The sequence below is a fragment of the Ursus maritimus genome, unplaced genomic scaffold, assembly GCF_017311325.1.
Source record: "Ursus maritimus isolate PB19 unplaced genomic scaffold, ASM1731132v1 scaffold_3, whole genome shotgun sequence".
NCBI lineage: Eukaryota > Metazoa > Chordata > Mammalia > Carnivora > Ursidae > Ursus > Ursus maritimus.
The window spans coordinates 13550005-13559093 of NW_024425563.1; the positions used below are offsets into that span (position 1 = coordinate 13550005).

A 9089-nucleotide genomic window follows, 5' to 3' on the forward strand; every position below is an offset into this window, starting at 1 on the left:
AAGAGGGAAGAATGTTTTAGGAACCAGAATTCTCTGCTGCCAGTGTTTTCTTCTTCAACACAAATACCACGTGCATACAAGTCTGCCCACTCCCAGGAAGGAAGAGGAGAGAGCCTGAGTTCTGACCTTTTGATGGTCAGGCATGATGGAAAGAACCTGCTGCTACAGCTTGGGAGATTGGCTGTGGAGAGCCTGCCAGTCAGCTCTGCCCTTCTAACTGCCAGCTCAGTGTGTGGCTGGTCACCTGACGGGGCGGCTGCAATCGCCAAGCATCGTTCTCTTTCCTGTTCTGGGATTTTGTCGTGGAGCTCTTTCCCCTAGTCACCACCGGGTCATTTCTGAGGGATGGAACAAAAATGCAGCATGGCCTTTCTGTGTGGTGCATGTCCAGTCTTTGACAAATTTTTATCAAGTGAAGCTCTTATTTAAATGGAGAATGAGAGGCGAGGAGGAGATACGTTTTGGTGTAGAGGAAAAGGGAATGCTGCATCTTTTTCCTGACCTACTGGGTTTCTGGCCTTTGTTTCCTTGCTCACTGAGGGTGTCTGCCTAACCAAGCAGGCTGGAAAGTGCTGGCGCACATTGCCTTCTTTTCTCACTGGGTCCAGCAATGAAGACAGTGTTGGGGATTTTTTTTTTTTTTTTTCCTCCACAATGTAGCAAGTTCTCAGGAAAATACAGTTGATATCTTCCTCCTAAGCTCTTCCAGTCTTCAAGTACTTATGTGGCTACTTTGTCCAGGGCACAAAATGCCATGGCAGTATCTAATTAAAAGCCTACAAAACTGCTTGATAACAGTTTTGAATGTGTGAGACATTTATGTAATTTAAATGTAAGGTACAAGTTTTAATTTCTGAGTTTCTTCTATTATATTTTTATTAAAAAGAAAATAATTTTCAGATTTAATTGAATTGGAATAAAATAATACTTCCCACCAGAATTATATATCCTGGAAAATTGTATTTTTGTTATATAAACAACTTTTAAAGAAAGATCATTATCCTTTTCTCTACCTAAATATGGGGAGTCTTAGCATAATGACAGATATTTATAATTTTTAAATTAATGGTACTTGCTGGATCCACACTAACATCTTTGCTAATATCTCATGTTTTCCTCCAACTTACTCCTACACTACATCCTCCATCCTCTTTCCAGTCTTTTATCTAGAATATGCAACCTAAAATAAAAATGGTGGTGTCTCCATTCATTCTCCTCCTTCCTTTTTTCCCAAGCCTGGTCTTCAAAAGGTTGGGTAATTTGGCAGCTGAGTTCCCCAAGTAGAGAATAGAGCAATTCTAGGTGTATTGGGACTGAGGGGGAGGGTGTGTGAAGCCTAACATCAGTTGTTTCTATAGAAGGAGCTACGTGGTATTAGAAACATCATTCTTTATCTTTGCACAAGTGGAAAGTAGAACTCAGCCATAGCTTCCTTTGGCCTTTACTAAAGGGTAGCATAAATTGCAGTAGTAACAAAGAAAATGACTCTGGAAGTATTAATGACAAATACCTCCCTTATCATGAGTCTTAGAATCTCTTGCCAGGATTTAGGAATGTAAATCAAATCAAATGTACTTAGCCCAACCAAGCTATGTAGCCAAGGACCTTAAAGAAATTAGCCAGGACCTAAAAAATAAATCAGGGAATTAGAAGTTGTTATTTAAAAATTTCAAATTGTAACTGATCCCACTATCTTTCAGCCTATGAAGCTCACTGTCATTCCATGCTTTTTGCTAGAATACCTGTATTCAGAGGAAGGCCTACTGAAAATTCCACAGACCTGTGAAAGGTTGTCCTAGTAAAATGGAAAATATCCTGCAGTTATTAATGAGTTTGAGAAGCAGTGTGTTCTGAAGTCCCACATGAGCAGAGCAGTATCTTTACAAAATTCAGAAATTGCGAAGAGTCATGCCGATTTGAGGAGCATCTTGTGTGCATAAGGCTGGTTCTCTTTTTAAAGCATTATTTTTCTTTTTAAATATGTCCCCAGACATGCTTTTAAACTGGTTGTTGTGTTTGCTTCACCAAGAGCGGAGAGAGCTCAGTCGGAACAGAGGCATGTGGTGCAGAGCAGGTGGAGCCTGCTGTCGGGTTGGCGGCTCGGCAGCAGGACGACCCTGGGGCCGGAGCCCAGACAGGCACTAGTGATGGAGGAAGCTTAGCGCCGGAAGGGGCGACACGCTGTTTTCTTCCATCCTCTTTAGAATAGGTTGCTGTCTCAGTTGAAAAGGGGGAATAGACTTGGTCTCAAATGAAGCTGTGCCCAGTCAGAAGCCAGGCTCAGGGTATTCTTGAGAGATTTTTATAGAGCCCTTAAAAAATAAAAATAAAATTTTAGTATTTCTCATCCCTTTTTTCCATCAGATAGTTTTTTCTGTAGTTTACAAATGACATGATAAAGGGGTTTCGTCTTATTTTTGGATATTTAGATTACAGATAGACTTGTTGAGCTCCTAAGAAGATACAAGGAAGAACTCCTTGTTTGTGCAAAGCACTTTATGGATAATTTGTATAGAGAGTGTGTGGCTGCTTTGATGACTATCCTGTAAGGTTGTCGTTACCTGTCTCTTCCTTAAAGTGGCTGCAGTGCCTTCTATAGCGTATTTTATTTTGGGTAAGGACAGGTGAAGCCTTCTAAAAAATTTGAGAGCAGACATAAAAGATTGTTTCAAAATACGTAGTATTCCCGATGGACTTTTTTGTCATCAAACTAGAGTTCAGGGTCTAGACTTTTGCCACTGAAATAACATTGACCAAAAAGTAGTTTATAAAAGGGATTTGTGGATAGAAAATCCAGTGTGGTCATTTGTACTTACATGCACCTTAAAAGAAGTTTCTGTCTAGCTGTCCAATTCTGGTTCCTGAACATCGAGGCCCTGATTGCACTTACAATCTTGCAGGATATACTGGGGCATCCTAGAAGATAAAATGCCATATAACACATACAGGTTATATTTATGTTGGTATTGGAAGAGAAAGAGCATTACATAGTTACACAGAGGCAATCAAGACTCAGCACTGTCCACCGGGAACTCTGTAAATACTTCCTAGATTCTCCTTTGGTGCAGTCCCAGCGCTCAGTTCACGGTGTTCTCTTTCAGTCAGCAGCCAGTGCTGGAACTGCTGCCCACGCTCCCAGGACCTCACCTGCCCCTCGTGTGCGCCCGCTCCCCAGCCTTGTGCCGACCCCACCTGGCTTTAGTTGGAAGCACATCGTGGGGTTCGGGTGACCTCTTCAAAAAACTACCTCCTCAGAACGAGGTAATGAATAGTTCGTTATTTTCAAATATGAAAAGTCAGGAGCTCTAGAACATGAAGATGATTGAAGATTTTAACTTTGACGTGTACTTGTATTTGAGCACTCTCACTCTGTCCTAAAGGGCATTGTGCATTTCAGCAGTAATACTGAAAAATGTAGCTCCGAGTTTCTGAATGTTGTTGCACGTGGTGCCAGCATCTGTTTCGGGGTCCGTTTCAGAATCTTCACCTTAAGTCAGTTGCATGAAATTAAGTAGTTACAGTAACAATTCACTACAGTGATACAATTATGATTTTCAGTAGGCGTGGCAAGACCATATACATCTTCATGGTGAGTGAGCCACAGCTCCATCACATGCACAGATACTCCTATCGAGAGACTGCCCAGCTGAGAGGGTAGAATGATTCCGTATGATTCTCTTCTTTGTCCAAGTTGGCACTCTGAGCACTAGAAAATCAGCACCTTGAGACTAGCAGATTCCAACCATTAGGCTATTTTTTTAAAAAAGTAACCAGACATGGAAAGTTTACTGTTGAGTATAAACAGCAAACAGCTTACAGGCCATACATTGACATGGTGTAGGTGAGGCTCTAGAAAAATACCTTGACAATTTGCCAAATGATCTTTACTGTGCCTTCACGATGCAATAAAAAAAAAAAAAAAAAGCTAAAATTTTAGCAGAAAAAGTGATTTGTGAAGAGAGCAGCCACTCTGGTCCAACTCAGCTGTGTTAATATTTTTTAGAGTGCAATTTAGACTGCAAAGACAAATGCACTAAAGGGTTATAGCCAAAATCACATTTAAAAAATGAGAAGACACACAGGTAAATTTTCAGTGAACAAAATTATTTTTTTAAAGCACATAATCCCTAGTAGAGTCAGATATATTTATCACATAGAGCAACTAGGTTGAAAATTATAGTTCAGTGACATTTCTAGAGAAACTTTTTCTACTCCAATAGGATCTTCAAAGCATGGAACTTTTATATAACAGAAATGTTTGACAGACATTTTAAGGAGTTGCTGTAGTTTGGGGGTCAGAAGTACTATATGCTGGGCAGCGAACACTTCTCAAGAGTGGGAAGGAGGAAGCTAGTGCAGAGGACAGACTTTGATTTTATCAGTTCCCAGAGTACTGCTGCGAACCTAAACAGTGATTTTTCAGTCTGAAACGTAAACTTGCCCCCTAGGACGTGTTTGCAAATTAAGTGGGACTGTCCTGCTAATGCTGTTCAGGGTGCTGTGGGGACCAGACGGGGTCTCCGGGTCCCCTTTACGAGGGGGCATTGGAATAGTTAACGACGTGGCCGGTGCGTGTGAACTGGACGCGCTCCACGGTGTGCTTTTTGTATCTCGTCGCATTTCTTGCCGCCCCCAGGAAAGGCAGTGTACTGTCTTCAGCAAGTTCTCGAGATGTTTCTCTGAGCTGCAGTACTGATGCCCATAGGTGGTTGAGCACCCACGGAGCGCATAGCATCTCTGCCTGATTTGTATATTGGCCAGAGGAGAACCAAATGGCCAGTGATCGCTAGCTCTGGTAAAATTGAAGATACTGGTAAGATTTTTGTTTTATCAGCACACTAGAGAGTAAGCTTTGTTTTGTTGTTTTCAGATAACTTATTTTCACTTCTGTTTGGGCAAAGACATTGAAATTGAAATTTAGTCCTAAATTTTGCCAGTGGTGGAAAGGGTAATTAACGGTTGCTATCAGGATTTTTCAGGTAGAGGAGGACAGAATCATTAAGTCTTAAAATCTTCAAGTAAGGTAACAGTGCTTTAACATGCATAGAGATGGTTCATCCTCACCTCAGAGTGATTAAGCAGATCTTTTATTTCAACATCCACAAGTCAAGCTGTTAATTTTTTAATCCTTTTTTTATTTAACTTTTTTTACCCTTTGACCCACTTTACCCACTGTTAGTTTTATTAATTACTAAATTAGTTTTATTAAAATGTTTAATTTTATTAAAATGTATTTTATTTAACAAAATTCTGTTTTGACTAATTACAGTGATATAACCAGTTGTGCATGAGGACACAGCCAGTGTATCTGGGGTGTGTGTGTGTGTGTGTGTGTGTGTGTGTGTGTGTTTGATAAGTTTGTTTTTTAAGAATTCTGTAGATTGAAGTACTCTTGGCAAACAACTGAAATGTGTTTGTTCGTGTTAGTATCAAAAGCAGGATTCGTGCGAACCGTCTGCTGCGCTGGCAGGTTGAGCAGCTGGCTCCGGCACAGGCTGTAGGGAGTTGGGCAGGAAGTTGGCTGAAGAGATGCAGCAGGGGAAGGGCTCCATTTACAGGGGTGGGGATGGGGGGTTATAAGTTGCTTAGGACCGGTTTTGTGTTGAAAATTATTCTGTGTTGCATTTGTGTGTTAAGCCTTTTTTAACCCACATGTATCTTGGTGGAAGAAACTTCAGACTAGCATAAGCAACGAAGTTCAAAGTAGGCACAAATGTAGAGAAAAAGTGGACCAAAATGGGAGGCGGGAGGGTGTGGGAGGAAGTCTGGGGCTAGGGAAAAATTGATGTGACGGTGGGAAATAAACTATAAGTACCTGAAATAAAATGTAAGAGTGCAATAAGTGTGCTTTTTATTCTAAGCTGTGAACAGTTTTTTAAAAAAACATTCCTTCCTAATACATTTGTATATGTTCCATAGCTGATTAAAACCAGCTATGTAAACATATAATGCCTTTTTATTCGTGTTAATTACCAACATAAGTGGCTAACCTTTGTCTTATTTATCTTCATGTTATATTAGTTTACATACAGGAGTGTGCGTGCGTGCATGTCTGTCTGTGTGTGTCTGTGTGTATGCTGTACCTTTCCCTGTTTGGAAATGCATTCGTTGGGTCCTCTGTTCTTCCTTTGGCCATGCCACAGGTTATGGTCTTGATTTGGCCTTCATGATATTGCCTGATTTAAAGGACTCTATCACAGTGATATGTTTTTGTGGTGATCTCATTTGTTGGTTGTACCCTCTGACCCTTTCCTCACTCAGCAGTTGCCTTCTTAGGAGCGCACAGCTGATCAGGGGATTGAATTTGACCGTTCCTCAACATATGTCCCTTTGAATCCTAGTTCAGTATTTAGGATTGCTCTTTGATTTAAACCAAGAAAAAGGAAAATACCCCCCTTTTCATTTACTTCTTGGTTTGAGGACAGTTCTTCTATAAGGGAGAGGAAAGGGAAATCCTTTGTGTTTTAACCGCAGTGAATTAATGGCTCCTGATTTCCCGCTCCAAACCTAATGACGATTCACACATACATTCCTCTCTCTCTTGCTGCCTAAGGTTTGGGTTTAGTTCACTTCAGTTCCACTCAAGCATTGAAAAGGTTCTCATGGAGTCTGGGGTGTGCCCAGTGGAAAAAAAAAATGGGGACTTTTAAATTGTCCACAGACCTCTTTATACCTGCTTTGCAAAAATTACAATGGAGTGACTATTTTTAAAGGTTATTTTTCAATTCATAAAAAAAGACATTTATTTTCAGTCAAATGGATGAAGTCTCCCTGTTGTCCCTTAATCCTCAATGTTTGCTTGAATCTTTTTTTTTTTTTTTTCCTTTTTAATTCTTCCCCAGACCCACTTCTTGATACTTTGGTTCTTTCCTGCTCAGGTCCCTTCATTTGTACTTTGGAGTTTTTCTTGTGTAAATTTGTACAATGGAAAATATTGTTCAGTTTGGATAGAAAGCATGGAGAATTTAAAAAAAAAAAAGCTGAAATTCAGATTGAAGAGATTTATTTCTGTGTAAAGTTATTTAAAAACTCTGTATTATATAAAAGGCAAAAAGTTCTATGTACTTGATGTGAATATGCGAATACTGCTATAATAAAGATTGACTGCATGGAGAAGTCTTATCAAGATTCTTTTTCTAGCACTATCACATTTGACAACGTAAGTAGTCAGGGTTCTGACAGTTCTTCAGGCAACGCAGAGACTGAGAAATGTGCCTTTGGTTTCATGTCAATTACTGCTGGGTGGGTAGAAGTTACTTGTATGGAAAGTATTTGTGAAGTTGTCAAGATGAATGCCTGCTACATTGTACCAGCCGCACTCCTGTGTTGGGGACAGCCTTCTGTCCAGTGTTGGCGATGCCCCTCAGGTATTTTATGACGCTGTGACCTGACTGCTCCCCTGCACTGGCTCAGTTGAAGTGTGTGCAGTAATTGAGTCATTAAAGTTAAGCGTCTCGTCTGGAGAAGATCCCCTTACAGTTGTGTCTTTCAACTTTTTTGACACAATGTCCAAATACATTTTCTGTGGGAACACGAATGTACAGAGACATATATATTTGAAACTGTGCATTGTGTTTTATACTGTTTTTTTAAAAAAAAATGCTGGTTACCCCAGTGAGTTGATTTCGTTTATGTGATTTCATGACCTCAAGTTTGAAAGACCCCTAGAATAACTTCAAGCTATGTCAGGTAACTGGGCAGTTTCCAGAAGAGAAGTAAACCATTTTAAAACCTCACCGGGAAACCCTATGTCCAAGAACTCTAAGAAGGAACAGAAAAGTCTTCAGGATGGCACGTTATTTGAGGCATCTCCAACTAATCATAAAATTCTGGCTTTCTCATCTAAAAAAATGTAATTCTGTAATACAAACATTATAGAATTTAAGAAACTTTTTTAAGATTTTATTTATTTATTTATTTGACAGAGAGAGACAGCCAACGAGAGAGGGAACACAAGCAGGGGGAGCAGGAGAGGAAGAAGCAGGCTCCCGGAGGAGAAGCCTGATGTGGGGCTCAATCCCAGAACACCGGGATCACGCCCTGAGCCAAAGGCAGACGCTTAATGACTGCGCCACCCAGGCGCCCCAAGAAAGTCGTTTTTAAAGAAACTTCATACATGATTACAACAGAGTGGGGCCTTATTTTTTAAGACTATTATTCTACAAGAGGTTTTCCTTAAAATTTAGTCCAGAACATGAACGCTTTCATTACTGTGACAAAATTCTATTATAAAGCACCCTACCATACTAGGGCTGAAATTTTATCAGGGGCTGTGATCATTGGACCTGCTGTCTGGGTTATATAGCTCTCCTAGGCTCATAAAGTGTTAGTGCAGGTTTCCTGAAGGATATTCTGGTCCAAGTCCCTTCACAGTCAGTTACTGATTAGGAATCCCCAGAAATGACTTCCCTAGGCTCATGGAGCCAAGACTCAGGACTTCTGTTTTCAAGAGCAGTAGTATGCGCTGTGGGTTTATTATATATAAATAATGTGTATTTTATTTATATATATACACGTGCATATATATAAATAAAAATATATAATTCTGTTATGGTTGTAACAGCTGTAACAAAATTTGTATAGAAATGGGTGTTGAGGGGCGCCTGGGTGGCACAGCGGTTAAGCGTCTGCCTCCGACTCAGGGCGTGATCCCGGCGTTCTGGGATCGAGCCCCACATCAGGCTCCTCTGCTATGAGCCTGCTTCTTCCTCTCCCACTCCCCCTGCTTGTGTTCCCTCTCTCGCTGGCTGTCTCTATCTCTGACGAATAAATAAATAAAATCTTTAAAAAAAAAAAATGGGTGTTGACTCCATGACACTGAGTCTGTGGCTAGAAATGGATGTTGTGCCAGCCATACTCCACTTGCCCCTGCTGTCCTGGCCATTCGGGTGCCACTGCTCAGGTAAGTGACAGAAGGTAGAGGCCTAGCTGCTGAGGCAGGTCGACCTCTTCCACAGAAGTGTCTCGGGGGCAAGCAGACCCGAGATGCCTTCCAGACCTTCCTGTAACGTGCACACAACCAGGTGTTCCTTACGCACTGTCTCCCGTGTTACTTGCACTCAGGGTTCCATAGGAAACTGATCAAGTTA

The 9089-nt window shown here is 40.9% G+C and overlaps 2 long non-coding RNA genes across 2 annotated transcripts; one reads left to right on the forward strand and one right to left on the reverse strand.

The window, feature by feature from the left end:
• Nucleotides 1-304: 304 nt before the first annotated feature.
• Nucleotides 305-2912, reverse strand: LOC121105799. Its single transcript, XR_005838471.1, has 2 exons — nucleotides 2817-2912; nucleotides 305-2312 (listed from the first exon to the last, which is right to left on the reverse strand). It is a non-coding gene; the product is annotated as an uncharacterized LOC121105799 (long non-coding RNA).
• Nucleotides 2913-3156: 244 nt separating this feature from the next.
• Nucleotides 3157-7113, forward strand: LOC103669026. Its single transcript, XR_570183.2, has 2 exons — nucleotides 3157-3261; nucleotides 4637-7113. It is a non-coding gene; the product is annotated as an uncharacterized LOC103669026 (long non-coding RNA).
• Nucleotides 7114-9089: the final 1976 nt, after the last annotated feature.